The 19,856-nt window shown below is 46.8% G+C and overlaps 1 long non-coding RNA gene across 1 annotated transcript in view; it reads left to right on the forward strand.

Moving 5' to 3' along the window:
* Positions 1-348: 348 nt before the first annotated feature.
* LOC141374257 (uncharacterized) overlaps positions 349-19,856 on the forward strand; it is a 28,437-nt gene continuing 8,929 nt past the window's right edge. The window contains exons 1-2 of the long non-coding RNA XR_012381000.1: positions 349-665; positions 771-944. This is a non-coding gene — a long non-coding RNA (uncharacterized lncRNA). The remainder of the gene's footprint in view (positions 666-770; positions 945-19,856) is intronic.

Below are 19,856 nucleotides of genomic sequence, written 5' to 3' on the forward strand. Positions count from 1 at the left end.
TCCACCACGACCCCAGGCCTGGCCTGACTGACTGTGTCACCTGGGCCAGCGTCCTCAGCTCCCTGAATCCCCACATGGGGATCACCAGGCCCAGAACACGGGGGAGCCCACCAGGTGGCTGCAGGCAGCTGGTGAGACGTGGTTTGTTTATGCAGTGGCGGCAGAAGGTGCCTCCACCTCTCCTCAGAGGTGGGGTTGGGTGTGGCGGGCAGATGATGTCCCCAGGAGAGCAACTTCTAAGACTCTGCTCCTTCCAGTGAGAGAAGCACCACTCCCAGAGGCTTCTTTGTCTTACCCCTCCCTTGCTCTTGAATTCCGCCCCCCTTCTCTCCAGCTCCATCCCTGTCACCTGCACATCACTGCTCTGGCCTCCCTGCTGCCCCCTGCATCTTCCCTTGCCCCCGGTCCCTCTCTGCACACAGGCATCATCCCGACGTTAACAGCTCACGGCGGACCCTGCTGTGTCTCTGCCTAGCACTGCTCAGACTCCCTTTCCCTCGGAGAGAAGGTCCGAGCTCACAGTCAAGGTCACCTATGACCTGGCCCACCTGCCTCTCTCCCCACTCCGGATCCCTCCACCCCTGAGAAACTTCACGCTGCTGGAAAACTGGCTATAACTGGACAGTGGGGGATCCTGGCAGACACCACCTCAACCAGTGCTCAAGGTCAGTAGCATCTGCAACCATCAGCCATATGGGTAGCAGGCACCCGCTGATGTGATGTGATGAGGGGGCGTCCACCTCTGTGGTCTTCTCCCTCCAAACCCACAGCTCCGGTGTAATCATGAAGAAGCCACAGACATCCTGCAGAGGAACTGGCTGGTGCTCTTCAAAAGGGCCAAGGTCATGAAAGACAAGGCATGCTGGAAGAGCTGTCCCAGACTGGGGGACCCTGGAAGACAAGATGACCAAGTGCGATATGGAGCCTGGACTGGACGTTACTGGGTAAGCTGGGGAAGTCTGAACGTTAGTGAATGCTATTGACTGATGTCTATGTCTTAGTCCTGGTAAACGCACCGTGGGTGTGCAGCACGCTTGCATGGGAGAAGCTGAGGGGAGGGTGTTCGGGAACTCTCATCTTTGTGATTCTGGAGTAAATCTAAAATTATTTGAAAATGAAACATTAACAAATCAGATGCTTACCAATTCTTTATTGTGTTTCTTATTAAAATTGTCATACGTGCTCATTGTAATGATTCCAATCAGCGGAGAGGCACGGTGCTGACAGCAGCTACCCTCCCCTGTGGAGGGGAGTCTGGGCTGGTGTCCCTCCCTCCAGGGTCTGTGCATACGTTAACATATATTATTCTCATTATTTTGTCTTTTATCACAAAGGGGACTTAAAGTACACTCTGTCCTGCCACCTGTGTTTTCACCTGTTATTCCCCCGGGATGTCTTCCAGGTCAGGCCGGCGTTCACGGTCGCAGATGTGAACCCACATTGCGAATAGACTTCTCTGGGCGTTTTTTTTGTGTGTGTTCAGCTTCTCGTCAGAGCCGATTAGGTGGACACTGAGTTCACCGAGTAATGTGCTCACTACATTCCTTCCAGGAGTGAAGGAAAGGGCCCGCGTTACTATTTTTTTTGTCCTGAGCTCACGCTTGTATTAAATTCAATCCGCATTTCCTTTGCAGGAAACTTCTTAAGCTACTTGGTCATTTTGTTAGGGTTAGTTTAATTAAAACCAGAGCCTGTAATCCACAAATCCATTTACCCCGGCAGCGCGTGGAAGGAGGATGAGGCTGTGTGCGCGTGCCCTCTACCTCTCGGGTCACCCCTCCCGCCTCTCCCCTCCTCTGCAACACCTGGGCCTTGGAGGGCCACATGAAGGTGAGAAGGTGACATGTTCCTTTAGAGGATGTACTGATAAGCAGATTATATTCTTTTCTTTTCTTTTTTTTTTGAGAAACATACATTCAAAAATAGAAGTTCTAACATTCTCTTCGTATCTATTGGCACGCACAGAAGTTCTAGCTTACTTCGATAGCATTTGCTATGGTTTAGCCAGCACCAAGGATTGGGGTTCCATTTTGAGGATGACTGACCCCAACCTTTACCAGGCTAGAGTGTCCACTAGCCACTAGGTAAGCAGCCTGCTCCCCAGGAAGCCTTGCCTGGTTTCCCAGACTGCGTCAGGCCCCCACCCATCCCAGTCCGGTCCTGTAGGTGCCAGCCTCCCTTAGGACAAGGCGCTGACCAGAATACGGGTCAGTACATGCGAGTTGCCCACCGGAGGGCCGTAAGGGCAGGGCCCTGGTCCCTATGCTTACGTTGCCAGGCACGGGACTTGTGCTGAAGAACGGAGGAAGAGTTTGGATTTGCTGGGAACACAGAGGTGGTGGTCCCAGTGGGGAGAGGTGTGACACAGGCCAGGCAGGGAGGAGTCCGGGATTGGCCTGGCCCCAGTCCCCAGCCCCTGCAATATTTCCGTGTAGGTGGCCCCCCCGCAATTTATCCTGTTGCTTGAGCTGGAAACCTGGAGCCCCTATGAGTGCTGCTCCCTCCCCCGCCCCCCTACCTATGCCCAGGCACAGGATCTCACGCCAGCCATGTAGCCATGGGGCTCAAATCCGCCCCTCTCTATTCCTGCTGTACCTCTGCTTCTCCCCCCACGCCCCTAGCACACAGTGTCCCCTCTAGACTTTCACCCAGAACTCACAGCACTTGCCTGCCTGGATTCTTCCATGGCTCCACTGCATTTAGAATAAATCGAAATCCTGACCAGGCACCAGGCTCACCTGCCGACCCCAGTTTCACCGCGGCCCTGTCACTGTCTCCTTGCTTGCTCCTTGTGCTCTGGTCTCTGCTCCAGGCTCACCTGCCGACCCCAGTTTCACCGCGGCCCTGTCACTGTCTCCTTGCTTGCTCCTTGTGCTCTGGTCTCTGCTCCAGGCTCACCTGCTGACCCTAGTTTCACCGTGGCCCTGTCACTGTCTCCTTGCTTGCTCCTTGTGCTCTGGTCTCTGCTCTATCCCTTTCACCCCCGCAACCTCTTCGTCCTCAGGACCTTTGCACATTCTTGGAACCTCCCCACTTCTGCCCCATCCACCCCAGCTCAAATGTCACCTCCTCAGGGCACTGCCCCAAACTAGGTCAAGCCTTCCTGTTATAAGCCTGGTGTGTTCATTTTCCACTAAATTGTGAACGCCACAAGGGCAGGGCATTCCCTCACAGCTGTGTCCCCAAGTGAATATTCACTGAAGGCACCCAGAAACGAACAGATGGGGTGTAGTGAGGAGCTGGCTGGCGACACTGAGTCAAGGCCCTGGGTTTGGGCTGGAGGTGGACCCTGCAGGTGGGGCTGGCATCTGAGACGCAGGCTGGGGTGGGAAGTGGACCTGGAGGGCATGACAGTGTGGGCAGTGTCAGAAGTGAGCTTTCTTGGGTGTCCCAGGTTTCCCTCCCCTAGGGGAGTTCCCTTTTGTGTGTCCAGCCCTGGCCAGGGCAGCATGGTGCGGCCCCTTCCCTCCCTTCAGCTCACACGTGTCCAAGAGTGGGCAGCTGTACCTGCGTGTTCGTGTGAATCAGCCCTGCCTGTCGCGGTGAGCTTCGCGTCTGTCTGGATCCATGTGGGGGTGTGTGTATTTGTGTACGAGCATGTGATTGTTTTGGTTCGGTTTGATGGGTGTGGGTGTATTCTGCAGGGGGGCTGCCGGGTGCATCTGTGGGGGTGTGTCTACAATCATCTGAGCCTGTCTGCTGTGGGGTGGGTGTGTCCCCAAGTACCTGCAGGGCTGTGAGGGGGGGGGTTTGTGCATTCCACCAGGGTCTGGAGGGTCGGGGGCCACCTACTATGGGGCCAACCAGACCCTGCCCTGCTCCCCATCTTCCCCTCCCCACAGTTCCCATCACTTAGCAACGGAGGGACTCCAGGCAGCGGGTGGTCTCAAAGACAAAGACGGTGTCTCCATGAAGAAAGAGCAGTGCTTGGAGGGGGAGGGTCTCTAGACTCGCTCTCGGAGCCTCGTTCCTGGCCCACCTCAGGCCCCCCCGAAGGGCTGCCTCCACCAGCTCCTCCCTTATCACTGTAGAACTCTCTCTCGGTCGGCCCTCCACCCCCACCTTCTTTTTGGGGCTGGAACACTTGCTGCTCCCACACACTGCCCCCCGCCCCCCCCCCCCAGGGAGCCTCATGTGGGCCTCTGATGGATGGGGTGCGAGGACGAGATTGGCCTGAATGTTGGGTGCACCGTCCAGTTAGTCTGGGCTCCACAGCCTGAGGCTTGGCATTGAGCATGTCTGGTGAGGACAAACCCATCCTGCAGCGGATCAGTGGACACTCCCATCTGCTCCTCCAGGGATGCGCTTTCCTTCCCCAGAAGCCAGAGGTGAAGGGCATTCATTTGCAGCTTTGGGGCAAAGGACTGGCCATCCTGGGGGGCCAGGAGAGGGAACAGCTCTTAATGCCTCCCCATAGTTCTCAATGCCCCATTAGACCTGGCTTCTTCTGGGGACCCCCAACCTCCTCTCCAGTGCACTCCTTCCCCATGCTCCAGCCACGCTGGCCAACAGGGCAGACCGATTCTTCCTCAGGGCCTTTGCACAGCCCTTCCCTTTGCCTGGCACATGCTTCCTCCAGGGCTCTGTGGAACTTACGCCACCATTCAGGGTATCACTCAACTGCAATGGCTTTGGCTAGGCCTGCCCATCTAAGGCAACTGCCCTCCCAACCACCTGCATCCCACCCCTGCTTTGTCCCACCGGCAGTGCTTCTCCCTCTCTAAGATGACCCTATTGATTAAGTTATTGATAAAATAAAAATATTAATAAATAATAATAATAAAACTCAAAGTAGTTTTATTTAGCACTTACTATGTGCTGAGCACTGTTCAAGCCCTTGATGCATTTTAACTCTGTTACCCTTGGAGCAACCTTGTGATATAGGAGCTATTATAATCTCCTCTTTACCCCTGAGGACACTGAGGCAGAGGGAGTAGCTCAGCATCGTGTCATGGCCACACCAAGGGACTATCCATTTTATTTGCTGTGTGTCCCTAGCACCTGGCACATGGAAGGGGCCCAGGGAATATTCTAGAAAGAAAGGATTGTGTCAGGGGAACCCAGGGCCTCCCAGCATCCGGAGAAGGGCCCGCTGCCTCTCTGCCTATATAGCTCTTGCTGTAGCATCGCTGGTGAGGGTCTCAGGCTGTTTCATGGGTCCAATCAGCCTTTGGAGAGAACCTGCTACACCTCTGGCTTTGCTCCTCTGAGAATAGTCGGAGCCTGGAGATAGCACTCACTCATGTATTTAAGAGAAAATGTCTCTGACCCCCACTTCTTCGGCTAACTTCAATGCTGGTTTCTGGTGGTACAGAGAAATCGGACTACGCTCCCACCTCAAAGGGCTCACAGTCTCAGGGGAAGACAGAAAGATTGCGATGGCATCTCCCAGTGACCTTGTCTTTTATTCACAGTTAGCAACGTCCTGAGTGGGACGTAGATAGAACCAGCTTCCAGGATGTGTTCGGGTCTGTCACAGGCAACCCACCTCTGTCTGGTAATCAAAACTGTAACATGCAGCAGAGATACATGGAAATGTTTGTCTAAAGTTGGTGATACCTAAGGGTACAATGTTCATGGATATCTTTGGATGTGAACTCTAGTCTGCTGCTTAGAATAAAAGTTGATATTGTGGCACTTCTTTGGGCTTCTCCCTTCAAGGACAGTGTTCCCAGCATTCTGAATAAACCACCAAGCCACCCATCTCCATCTCTGGGGAGAGCCCGGCCTGGGGTCTGCTGTCCAATTCAGCCTTATGAAGGCCGGTGTGGGTTGGGATATGGAGGAATACCTGTGCTGTGGGGAGCTGTGCATCCTGCCTGGGTTGGGGGGCTTGCAGAGGAGGTGACACTTGCTCTGGATGAGCAGGGATAATATCTTGGACATAGCTCAGATCCTCATGATCCCATGCTCATCTCTGAGCACCCCTTCCCTGGCTCCCTTGTGCTTTTGTTTCCAGAAGCTGCACCTGTGACCCTTTTTGGGAAGGTTTCTCTTGAGCTTCTGGAGCTGCTCTTCCATTATGTGCAGAGAGTGGCAAGGGCCCAAGGAGGCCCTCAGCCAATGGTGATGGGTGCAGTAGTAGGAAAACCCAGCTCCCTTGCCTCTGGCATAACAGACACTCCAGCGTCTCCAGGCCTGGCCTTGTACTTTGCTTGCTTCCTCCCCTGCTCTGTTTCACATTCCCTGTGTCCTTACTGTGCTTCCCTGGGAACACTTAATACATCTCATGTGCTTAAATGCTTCTTCAGAATCTGACCAGAGACAGATTGGTTGACTGTGGAAAGGGCATAGGGAACAGCATTCTGAGCAGAAGGAAAAGCAGAAGCAAGGCAGGGAGTGGAAAGAACCTGGAACTGCCCAGGAACTGAAAGGGGCACAGGGAGTTCAGGTGATGAAGCTGGACAGGGAAGGATGTCCCCGAATTCCCAGTGGAAGGATGAAGGGCAAACAGGAGCCTACATGGTTCCATGCAGGGGCAGTGGCACCATCAGATTTGCTCTTTCCAGTGGTTCCCATCCTGGTGCAGGCTATGCTCACACACATCATGTCTGGATGATTTGGGTGAGGTACCCCTTTCCCGCCCAAGCAGAAAAGGATTTAATATGGGGAGTGAGGAGCTTACAAAATCGTTGGAAGGGCTGGAGGATCAATAGTTAGGGATCGTTTGTGTACTGTTAGCTTTCTGAGAATTAGGGGGTTGCTGTTGCATCTCAGGTTGGGAAATTGCTGAAAATTGCTGAAGATGCCCGATACTTTTTTTTTCTTTTTTGGTACTCAGTATTTATGGAATGAATAAGTGAATACACATATGCTTTCATTTACTTGTGTACCAAATGGAACCAATTTTTTCCCAATTTATTAGTGTTTCATTACAGATTGACAAAATAATAAACCACGAAAACAACATCTTCACTGTTAACTTTTTTAGCCTAGATAACAAATCTTTGGGCTCTCCTCATTATCTTTATGAATACATATGGATGTAGTCAAAGTAAAGAAAGTAATTTTGCATTCTAATCTTTTTCTTAACTTTTTATTTCAAAATAAATGTAAAATTAAAGGAAGTTGCAACTATAATATAAAGAGATCCCTTGTACCCTTCACCCAGCTTCCCCAAGGCAACATCTTACATGACTATAGTATAATACTAAACCCAGAAATTTACATTGCTAGGACGTGTGTATCTAGTTCCATGTTCTTTATCATATGTAGAGTCATGTAACTGTCACTGTGATCGAGATACAGAACTGTCTCTGGCCACAAAGATCCGCCTCATGCTGCCCCTTACTGTCATGACCACCCCTCCCTCTACCATTTCTAACCCCGGCAGCCACTAATTTAATCCCCATCTCTACAGTTTTGTCATCTTACAAATTTTATATAAAAGGAATTACATAGTATGTGACTTTTGAGATTGGCTTTTCCCCCCCAGCATAATGCCTTTGCAATCTACCCAACTTGTTGCAGGTATTAATAGTTTGTTCTTTTTTTTCATTTATTTATTCATGAGAGACAGAGAGAGAGAGAGAGAGAGAGGCAGAGGCAGAGAGAGAAGCGGGCTTCCTGCTGAGCAGGGACCCCAATGCGGGACTCGATCTCAGGACCCTGGGATCATGACCTGAGCCGAAGGCAGATGCTTAACCATCTGAGACACCCAGGTGCCCCAATAGTTTGTTCTTTTTTATTGCTGGTGCAGGTATGGCACAGTTTGCTTAAACATTCAGCTGTCGTAGGACATCTGGGTTCTTTCTAATTTTTGGCAATTATAAATAAAGCTCCTATGGACGATTACGTACAACTTTTTGGGTGTACATAAGATGTCTTTTCTCTGGGATGAATACCCAGGAGTATGATTGCTGGGTTGTACAGTAAATGTACATTTAGTTTTATAAAAAAAACTGCCAAAATGTTTTCCAGAGTGGCTGTACTGTTTCACATTCTCGCCAGCAACTGGTGAAAGTTCTTATTGTTCCACACCCTCTCCAGCATTTGGTATTGTCACTATCTTTGCTGCACTTTTACTTTCAACCTACCTATATCATTAAATCAGAAGTGAATTTCTTGTAGACAGCATGCAGTCTTTGCTCTTGTTGCTGTTGTTGTGTTCACTCTACCAATCTCTATCTTTTAATTGATGTGTTAGACCTTTTATATTTAATATTATTATTTATATGTTAGAGTTTAAGTCTGTCATTTTATTTTTTGTCTTTTGTTTATTAATTCCTGTTTTTAATTTCTGTTTTCCTTTTTCTGCCTTCCCATGGGTTACTTGAAACTTTAAAAAATTCCATTTTGGGGGCGCCTGGGTGGCTCAGTTGGTTGGGCGACTGCCTTCGGCTCGGGTCATGATCCGAGTCCTGGGATCAAGCCCTGCATCCAGCTCCCTGCTCGGCGGGGAACCTGCTTCTCCCTCTCCCTCTGCCTGCCATTCTGCCTGCTTGTGCTCTCTCTCTCTCTGTCAAATAAATAAATAAAATCTTTAAAAAAATTCCATTTTGACTTACATGTAGTGCTTTTCAGTGTATCTGCTTATACAGACTCTTTGGCATATTCCAGGTATCATACAAAGCATACATAATTTATCAGTTCACTGACGTGGTCGTTTTATCAGCCAGAGTGCAGTGTAGAGACTTAAATCCCATTACATCCCTTTAGTCTTTCAATTTCTAATATAACTGTCTTACATTTTTTCTTGGCATATATTGAGAATCACATCAAATAGTGTTGATTTTTGTTTCAATTGCCAAACACAATTTAGAAAACTAAAGAGGAGATAAAGTCTATTGTATTTCTTTATATTTTTGATTACTATGCTCTTTCTTCCTAAGTGATATTCCAAGAGTCCTTCTTCTATTATTTTTTCCCTTTTTGTTTAGAGAACTTCCTTTAATAATTCCTTTAGGATAAATCTGGTGGTGACAAATTCTCTTAGTTTTCTTTCTTCTGAGAATGTCTTGATTTCTTCTTCATTCCTGAAGGATATTTTCCTTGGATATAAGATTCCGGGTTGACATTGCTTTCAGCACTTGAAAAATGTTGTGCCATTTTCTGCTTGTCTCCATGGTTTCTGATGAGAAATCTGCTGACATTCAAATTTGTTTTCCCCTTATACGTAAGATGTCATTTCTCTTTCACCGCTTTCAAGATTTTTTTCTTTGTCGTTAGTTCTCAGAAGTTTTAATATGCTATGTCTTGGCATAGATTTCTTTTGGTTTATCCTGTTTGGGGTTTTCTCAGCTTCCTGAATCTGTAGGTTTATGTCTTTTCCTAAATTGGGGAATTTTTAAACCATTGTTTCTTTGATAGCTTTTTCAGTCCTGCCTTGATTTTTTTTTTTCTCCTGGGATTCGGATCACACAAACACTAGATCTTCTGTTATAGTCCCTTTCGTAGGTCCTTGAGTTACTGTTCATTTTTTAAGTCTATTTTTTTCTCTGTTGTTCAGATTGAGTAATTTCTATTATTTTATCTTTAGGTTTACTGATTCTTTCCTCTGTTCCCTCTGTCCTGTTGAGCGCATATATTGAGTTTTAAATATAGTTATTGTATTTTTCAATTCTAAAATTTCCATTTGGTTCTTCTTTACAGCTTTTTAAAAAATTATTAGTTTCAGAGGTAGAGTTTAGTGATTCATCAGTTGCATATAGCACTCAGTGTTCATTACATCAAGTGCCCTCCTTAATTAATGCCCATCACCCAGTTATGAAATAAGTCTTCTTTACAGCTTTTATTCCTTTGCTGAGACTTTCTATTTTCTCACTTGTTCCAATTGTGTTCATTGCTGAAGCATTTTCATACTGCTGCTTTAAAATCTTTGTCAGATAATTCTAACATCCATATCCTCTGATTGGTTTCTTTTGGTTGTTTTTTCTCATCCAGGTTGAGATTTTCCTGGATCTTGGTATGAAGAGTGACTTGCGATCGAAACCCAAACATTTGGGGACGTATGCTATGAGATTCTGAGTTTTATTTAAAACATCTCCTCTGATGCTCTTCTGGTGGGGATGGTGGGATGTTACCTCATTATTGCCAGGTGAGGGTGGAAGTCCAGTGCCCCACTAGGCTTCCTTTGATACTAGGGGAAAGCAAAGTTCTTATTCCAGCTGGCAGGTCTGGGCTTTCCTCTGCTAGTGCAGCCCTTGCTAGGAGGAACACCTTGTTACCATCCCGTCATGGCCTCCACTGACATTTCAGGGTGGGTGCCTTGTGCTTGCTAGGCTGTGGCAAGAGTCCCAGCTCCCAGTTACCTTCTGATGCCCCCTCCCCCTCAGTGAGGAGAGGGCTCACCTCATTACAACTAGGTGAGGGTGGAAATGTGGCTTCTCCTGGCCAGAGTGGAGGTGGGACCTCATTTTTTTTTTCCTGTGTTGTTGGTGGTGCAGTACAGCTATTGCCTATAACTTTTCTGGGTTTCTTCTTTCCTGGTTGTTGGACTGGAGGGAGCAGGCTTCTCTTGGGAATTTTTTCTGACCCATTGGTGTTTCTAGTTTACCAGCTACCCCAGCATCCAGGCTGGGATATGTGAGGAGTAAAGAAGACTCAGAGAACTCACCACCATTTCATTCCTTGGGCCCTGAGGTCCCCAGTGGGTCTGCTTTATTCTCTCCACTTTTCAGAGTTTATATATAATGTCCGTGACTTTGAGCAGTCCTTAGTGGGAGGAACAGGGAAAGTACTTCTACCCTCTTTCCATATGTGGAAGTCCCGAAGGTCAGAAGTTTTTGCAACTGCCCGGGGTATCCTTTACCTTGGTTTCCGTCAAGATTCTGATATATGCATGACTGGTATTCATACTGGGTTTCTGCTCTATTTATTCAATTCTTATGCCAAAATATTCTTGTGAAAATTTTGAACATGGCCTACTTTGTATAGTACCCCTAGGGTGCATAGAGCAGAACTGAGCTCTTGTGAAAGGTCCCTTGAATCCCAAAGGCTGCATGGGGGCAGGGGGGCAGCTGGCAGGTGGCTGGGCTGGACAGGCTGGTGTCCAGGCCACAGGCAAGCCAGTGTTTAGATTCACTGGTAGCCACATCTAATTCAGGCTAACTCAATGCATTCACTGATTGTCCTCTCAAACCTATGGATTTGTCCTCTTCCCAAATTTCCCAAAGACCCTTTCCTCCATCTAGGCCAGTGTCCCTCCTGTCCCACCCTGCCATTCTCATGCTCATTTCTATATCACGGACCAGGACATTCTGCTCTCCAGGAAAGCCCTTCCTCCTCTTCAGTGCCCAGAGGCTACACAACTCCTGCATCACCTGCACTGGACCAGACCTCCTTCCCATTGAGCCTGAAGTTCTGAGGGCATTTCAAGACATCACAGAGTAACAAGCATGGTGACTGCTTTGGGGTCTCTGGCCTGCCTTGCTGGAGTCCTGCCAGGCTCACACTTAATTTACATGAATTCACTGTTCTCTTTGAGAGGGAGAGATCTGTTTCTTTACCTGTTGGGCTTTTTCTTGGTCCTACTAGGTCTCTTACACTCCAAGGAAAGGAAGACCACACCCCAAAGCAAATAGAAACGCATGAGTTAATTAAGAAGAGTTAATCTAGAATTAAGAATTTCTAACAGTTCCAGACCCTGCAGTTTGAGGGATTTTTTTTCCTCCCTGGGCAAAATTAGGTAAAACTCATCACATATGGTTTCATTTAGAATTTTGTTCTCATTTTACATATGCAAATAGTGAGGTTCTTTGAGGTAAGAGACTCACTGCAGTAAGCCATGATGAGCAGAGCCAATGAGCATTCAGCTTAGGATACATATGACAGCTTTATGGTTGCTTTGCTATTCTGTGGTCCAAGGTGGCTGCTCTAGATCCAGCCATCACATATGCTTTCCAGCCAGTGGGAAGAGGAAAGCATGACCCTTCATTTTAAGAATACACTCAAAGTTGCACACATATTTCCTGCTTCTGCTTCAGTGGCTAGCATTTAGGCACATGACCACAGCTAACTGCAGGGGATGCTGGGAAATGTAATATTTATTCTGGGAAACCCAGTATCCAGCTAAAAGTCTAGAGTTCTATTTCCATGAGAGAGAGGTGAGAGTGGATATTGGGGGGACAATGAACAGTTTCTTCCTCATCTTCTGGTAGGTGTGATGAGCACTGCATTGGTCATGTGTTGTGTATTGACTCAATCCAGAACACACTGAGCACATATTGCATGTGAGACTTTGGCTTGAGCCCCATGGGAAATAGAAATACATGTAAGGGTCAGAAAAGGGGAAAAACAACATTTATTGAAGACTTAACCATGTTCTTACCATGTAAAGAAGATTTGCATGCTTCGTCTCCTCACCTTTATGACTGTATGGTCGCTGTACATCTGAGGAACTGTATCTCGGAGACGGAGTGCGTCTCAGGTCAGGTTTCCTGGGAAATGAACTATGAGATGTTGGGAGGTTTATCAGGGAGTGAATGCGGGACCGACACCGTGGGGAGTGAGGCAAGCAAGGCTGGTCAGAGTAAGCAGTTGGGCTGTGATGTGGCTGCCATGCAGTCTCAGCCAGGGCCAGCTGGGGATGACCCTGCAGAGTGGTCCTTCTCTCCTAATTAGGGGCCAGGATTTTGGACCCCTCATCGGCTAGTTCCTGGATGTGGGATGCCCACCCTCATTTCCCCCTCCTTTCTGGGAGGGGCATGATCTTGGGCAAAGCAGCTGCCACCATCCAAGTATAATTCCTAGGGACCTGGCCACCAGTCATCCACCTTCAACACCTCAAGCCTCTGGGGGAATGAGTGCCTTGGTCCAGAAGTGGGGATCTGGGTTGCGCAAGACAGTGTCTCCTACAAACTGACATACTCAAGGTCACATAACTTGCTGGTTCAAAGCTGAGATTCCAATCTAGCTCTGTCTCCAAAATTCATGTCCTTCCTCATGTCTCTTGCTGCCTCCCAGGGGGCAAACCAGAGGTGGACAGCGCTAGCAGCGGAAGGGCCTGGGGGCAAGATTCTTCCCAGCCTGTTCTCCTGAGGGTGGGGTAAGATGAGGTCCTCACTGCTCCTGGGACCTGCGATGGCTCCACCCTCATCTCCCATTCTCCCCTACGCTGTCAGCAATGCCCCAGCCACACTGCCCTCCTTCCTGTGCCTTGAAACTCCCACGCTCACTCTAGCCTTGGGGATGTCTCTTGCTGTCCTTTCCACCTGGACCATGCCTCCTCCAACCTTTCACATGGTTGGCTGCTCCAGATCATTAGGGTCCCAGCTCAAATGTCACCTTCTCCGACCACCCTATCTCAAGTCACCTCCTGCCACAGACCCTCTCTATCCCATCGTTTGTGTTATTCTAGCATTACAATTGCCTAAAACGATCTTCTTTTATGAGGTTACATGGGTATATTCTGTCTCCCCTAGAATGTGAGCGCTGTGAGGGCAGAGATTTGTCTTTCTCATTCACTGCTGTCTCCCTAGACCAGTGCTACTATGTCAGTAGGTGCTCAATAAATATGAGTCAGGTAATGGAATGAGTGAATACATGAATGCAAAAGGTACAAGCAACCCTCATCCAGGCCTATAAGGGACTGCCCAGAGCTGGGGGTGTTTGAGGAGAAGGGAGTCTTTCCTTCCAGCTGCTCTCAAGAGGTGGAGCAGTGTTGAACTTACAGGGGATGTCAACCCCTGTCTCACTTTCCCCAACTATAAGCAAGGGGACAGTGCAGATTTCTCACCTCCTAGGAAAAGTGTCCGAGTCTTTTTCAGAAAGTGTATGCAGTGGGGAAAACACAGTTGCCAAAGAAGAGCTGACCCAGATTCGAATCCCGACTCCAATCCCTCTCTCCACATACCCCCTGACCTCCTGGAACCCCTGTGTCTGCATCTGTAAATGGGTTTGATCATGGCACCAGCTCCCCATGGTGCTTAGGAAGTGAAATGGATGATACGGGGTACATTAGTTTCCTCTGGCCGCCATAACAAAATACCACAGGCTGGGTGGCTTCAAGAGCAGCCGTGTTTTGCCTCGCTGTTCTGGAGGCCAGAAGTTCCAGATCAAAGTGTCAGAAGGATCGGTTCATTTGACGCCTTTCCCCTTTGGCTTGTAGATGGCCATCTTTCTCCCTGTATCTCCACATGGTCTTTCCTCTGAGCACGTCTGTGTCCAAATTTCCTTTTATAAGGACACCAGTCACATCGGATAGCACCCACACTAATGACCTCATTTCAACTTAATTACCTCTTTAAAGGTCCTATCTCTAAGTACAGTTAAATTCTGAGATATTAGGGGTTAGGACTTCAACATATGAATTTCGTGGGGGGACATAATTCAGCTCATAAAATGGGAGGACAGGCCCTCTCCAAGACTGAAAGAGTCACTTCCAGTTTTTGTGTTTTTATTTTCTTTTCTTTTAGGATCTTGGCATATGAAAACATGATGGCATGTTTAAAAAATTAGTCTATATTTTAAATGGTTATTTTAACAAATTAGTACTTTAAGCACACTTCACACAAATGGTGTGCCACGATTGTGCTCATAACAAGATAATTCCAATATTTTAAATAAAATATTCATTTAGTGCCTTACAGATAGTCTGGTCTGGCCACGGGACACAATTTGTAAGTTTTGCAATGCGCAGCTTATTCTTTGAGTCTTATCATAGATCTCCATATTTAGGGATGAAATAGTCTAAACTTCTGACTCCTGAAGTCTGGGTGGCCAGCCCTCTGCGACCAGGCCTGCCAGGCACATGGCTGGGCCCTACTGTACAGACAGGAAACTTGTCCCCGGCTCTCTCGGGGCATGAGCCTCCCTATGCCTCTTTCCCTGCAGCCTGCAAAGCCTTTGCTTGGGCTGGTGGCCCCTGGGCCAGGAAAGCTGCTCAGTGAATGGGAGGGGAGCCAGGCACCGCTTGGGTAGCATTGCCATGGCAACGCTCTCCCCACTCCGCTCCTCGCTGAGACCAGGGCATCTGTGGCCATGGAGACTGGTCGCGCCACTGGCACATCTGCATAGCAACCAGAGAGGGTGCCGAGTGCAGCTGGGCCCTGCTTCAGGAAAGCAGGTACACTTAGAGCTTTTATAAATCATTGAGGAGAAGATGGGCGCCTCGATGGGAAAACGGACAAAGGACGCGGACAAAAGATGAAACCACAAGTGGCTAATAAATATATGACAAGTGCTCAACATTACCAGCGATCATAGAAATGCAAATGCAAACACAATAAGATACCTTTTTTTTTTTTTTTTTAACCAGAGCAATTGGCAAGAGACGAGGAAAACAAAAAGATAAGACCCGGTTTTGGGGTGTGTGTAGGGAAATTGGGATTTGCATACCCCGCTGGTTTGAGTGCACATTTGTAGAACATTTCTGGGAGGGCTATTTGGCAATACGTATCAAAAACCTTTAAAATGCGCATACCTTTTGAACAAGAATTCCAGTTCTAGTAATTTATTCCAAAGTAATAATTAAGTGAGTAAAGATGTAGCTACAAGTGTGCTCCCTGTAGGGGCAATTATAATAGCAAAAGTTAGAAACATCCACAGTCTGGAAAAAAAAAAGATGGCAGTTCATGGGGAAAGAGTGTTTAGGAAATGTGGTGCGCAAGTCCTCGGCACCCTTTGTGCCCAGGGAAGAGACATCAAGGCTCAGGAAAAACCCGCCCACAGCTCCTAGACGGAGCTTCCAGAAGTTTCTGAGCATCTGAGAGCTTATTTGAGTATACACCATGGGAGGGACAACACAATGCAGGGGTTGTGGGAACCCAGGTTGAATCCAGCCACTGCCACCCTTTGACCTGGGGACAGCCTTCCTCGATTGAGAGCTGGTCATCAGGCTGAGGGAGAAGTCCCAGTTGGGTCAAAGGGATAAATCATGAAGGGTCAAAAAAAAGTTTTTTTCAAGGTAACTATCTGGATTTGGGAACCTTGCTTGCGTGAGAAAAATCAGCTTCCACCTGGGACATTTAAAAAAATTCAAAAAAAAATTGGGGCGCCTGGGTGGCTCAGTCGTTAAGCATCTGCCTTCGGCTCAGGTCATGATCCCAGAGTCCTGGGATCGAGCCCCGCATCGGGCTCCCTGCTCCGTGGGAAGCCTGCTTCTCCCTCTCCCACTCCCCCTGCTTGTGTTCCCTCTCTCGCTGTGTCTCTCTCTGTCAAATAAATAAATAAAATCTTTAAAAAATTTTTCAAAAAACTTATTTGTGGTAAAATACATGTAACACAAACTTTATCATCTTAGCCATTTTTCAGTGTACAGTTCAGAAGTGTTAAGTACATTTGCACTGTTATGGAACCATCACCACCATCCACCTCCAGCACGTTCTCATTTTCCCAACTGAAACTCTGTCTTGATTAAATACTAACTGCTCTTCCCCTTCCCCAGCCTCTGGCAACCACCATTCTTTCTGTCCCCATGAATTTGACTACTCTAGATACCGTATATAAGTGGAATCATACAGGATTTGTCCTTTTGTGGCTGACTTATTTCACTGAGCACAGTGTCCTTCAGGCTCATCCATGGTGTAGCATGTGTCAGAATTTCCTTCCTTTTAATGGTTGGGTAACATTGTAGAGACCACACTTTGCTTATCATTCATCGTTTGATGGACTCTTATGTTGTTTTGCCTTTTGGCTATTGTGAATAATGCTGCTGTGAACAGGAGTGTACAGGTATCTCTTTGAGACCCAACACAGGACATTTATGATGAAGAACCATCCCATGGAGTAAAGCTACAGAGAGTGACCAGGATGAGCCTTGTTTCCCATGTGGAGAGGTCCGGCATCATAGGGATTAGTTGAAGAAACACAAAGCACACCAGGAGACACATGTGAAGGAAGGGGCAGTCATCCAGAAGAAAGCTTCAACTTACGAGAGAGCCAGGGAAGGCCACGAGATCGAGGAGAAGAGTTTTGTGCAATCTCATTTTCCTACTCACATACCTAACATATTCAAGGGTTGCATAAGAATTTAAACAGCCACCAGAGAAATGAAAATTGTGAGAAGCCATGTAGAAATAACGAGGGTGACAAACCTCTCACAGGTTTTTCAGCATAAAAGAACTCAAATAGAAGACAAATCCTGTGGAACTAGGTCAGTTTGGTAGCCACAGTACCTGTATACAGAAGCAATTCACAGGGAAGGAAATATATATGAGGTGTGTGGGCAAGTTTGGAACCATGGTTTTAGTGGACATTTGAGAATTTGTGTGGAAGAGGGTCCAGATAAATGTAGATGGACTCCATCTAAAGTCTTTTGTGCTGTTTCTGATCTTTTCTGGTTTCTGCCAGCTCATCAAGGTTTGCCTTCTTTCTCTAGCTATATCTTTGTTGAGCTCATGTATCTACTTTGTTGTCTTGTTTTATTTTGGCAGTGACTTCATTAAATCTTCATACTTTAAGATGTAAAATTCAGTATTTGTGTTCTGCTCAGAAGCGATGTTTTCTGGTGAGTGATATTCCTCTGCTATTAATTTTTCTGTGAGATTTCTTTTTTCATTTATTGTGGTATCTTTATAAACATCTGATACTCAATTATTTTTGATTACTCATCTCTGCATAAGGAAATTTTTCATGGATGAGTTGTTTATTTCAGGTTCAATGGAGGACAGGGTTGTGCCTAGGCCTGGCTGTAGTTAATGTGTGTGCATCTTTCAGTGTCCACTTGTTCCCACCTGACAGTTCAGTCACCTGTAGGTCTGGTCACGGAATGAAGTCTCTCTTTTTAACCTGGCCACATGGCCTGGTGGCTTGTAGCAAATATCTTTTCCCTCTGTCTGGGATTGCTTATGGAGCTCAGCTCACTGTTTTTCAGACCCAGACTGAGTACAGAGAAGGTAATACATTTTTTTTTCTTCACCAGAACGGATTTTAGTTCTTACTTGGGTACATGTACCTTATCAACTCTCTCTGGTACCTGCAGCCATGGGCACTTTCTCTAACACTGTTTTCCCCCACATTCCTGCTCAAATTTTATTGCTTTTTTATACTTCACCTAATTTTTGAAGATTTTATTAATTTATTCATTTTAGAGATAGAGAGAGAGAGAGAGAGAGAGGAGAGAGTGAGAGTGAGCCGGGGGAGGAGCAGAGGGAGAGAGATAAGCAGACTCCGCACTGAGCATGGAGCCTGATTCAGGGCTTGATCCCATGACCCCAAGATCACAACCTGAGCCAAAATCAAGAGTAGGACACTCACTCGCCTGAGCCACTCAGGTACCTCCATATACTTCACCTATTTTTTGATTTGGTGTTTTAGCTAAATCCTAGTTCTCATCAAGGTAATGTTTGATTTTCTTGCTGTTTCTGAGAGATTTCAGTGAGAAGAGGAGAATGCCAACTTAATGGGGCTATTTTCAAAAGTCCTGTTTGTATTTTTAAGTTTTGTGACAATTTTGCTGCCAATCGATGCCATCTAACTTATATATCATATTTTGTATAGGTGATAAGACCAATTCGTACCTAGGTCTTTAGAAAGTACAGATTTCACAAAGAAATTCTTGTTTATTCATTGAGGTTAAATGAAGCATCTTAGAAGACAGTGTCGTTCTCATTACTGCATAGCCTGTTACTATTTTCATAGTCTAGCAATCTGGCTTCTTAGTTGGAAAGCTCAGGAACCAACTCCAACTAATTTACTCAGAAAGAGAGCTTGTGACAAGGATACTGGGTATCTCACAAAAGTATAAAAGGATCACAGGATTGTTTACGTGGCTAAATTTCTGGGCACCACTTCCAGAGTCCTGCTGCAGAAACTGGGACTGTTCCTACAGCCCCTATCTGTACATCTTGGTCTGCAGATGCTGGGTCATGTGCACCTGCTAACTATGAGAGAAGCTGGGAAGCAGAATCCTGGGTTCTTAACTGCTTCTAAGTAGTGGGTGGGCTCTGCCTCTGCTAAAACTCCTAAGGCAGTGATTTGTCACTCTCAGGAGGGTGTCTTAGTCAGTACAAGTTGCTATAACAAACATGCCATAGACTGGGTGGCTTAAACAACAGAAATTTATTTTCTCACAGTACTGGAGGCTGGGAAGTTTGAGATCAAGATCCTGGCAGACTCAGTTCCTGGTGAGGACTCTCTTCCTGGTTTGTAGATGTCCCCCTTCTTGCTGTGTGTACATATGGTGGAGAGAGAGATCATCTCTCTTGCGTCTCTTCTTGATAGGGCACTAATTCCATTCCTGGGGCTCTACCTTCATGACCTAATTATCTACAAAGACCCCACTTCCAAACACCATCACACTGGGGGCTTACGGCTTTGATATATGACTTTGTGGGAGACAAAAACATTCAGTCCATAGCTGAGGGTGATTCATTTGCTAAGCAGCAAAACAAGCCAACAAACAGGTTTCCTTCACTATCCCATTCTTTGACTATCCAATGTCAGGCCGCACCTACATTTCCACATTTCCCCATGTATAAACGCATGTTTGTACTTGCTGCTGACACAATACAACTATCTTATTACCGAAAGCATTTATCCTTTAAAAAGAGGGTCTCCCAAAGTTTCGAAGCCCAGGGTCTTGAGGAGATGCCGATTCTTCCTCTGGTGAAATTTCTCCTAACACTAAAAAAAGATTCAGATGCTGGGTATCCAAGAAGAATAAAAGAGTCATCAAACTGGGTCTAATTACCAACCTAAAAGTAGGACTTTAGTTGGGTCCCTCTGACTATTTCCGGTACATTTTTTGAGATGCTTTCTTTAAAAGGGGTTTATAAACTATAAACAAATCGGTGAAGAAGTAATTGTTCACTGGCTAAGATGACTTTAATCCTTGCTTGTAATTCGTTTGGCATCTGACCAAATCAGTGACTGTGTCTTTGCTACAAGAATTGTGTTCCATAAAAACCAACTTTTCCTAGGTTGTTCTTGGTACCCTAAGAAAAGGTAAAAATAGCTTGTATTATGGCAAGGGAGGT

This window comes from Callorhinus ursinus, unplaced genomic scaffold (genome assembly GCF_003265705.2).
Source record: "Callorhinus ursinus isolate GAN/ISIS: 27379988/994484 unplaced genomic scaffold, GSC_fseal_2.0 scaffold15, whole genome shotgun sequence".
NCBI lineage: Eukaryota > Metazoa > Chordata > Mammalia > Carnivora > Otariidae > Callorhinus > Callorhinus ursinus.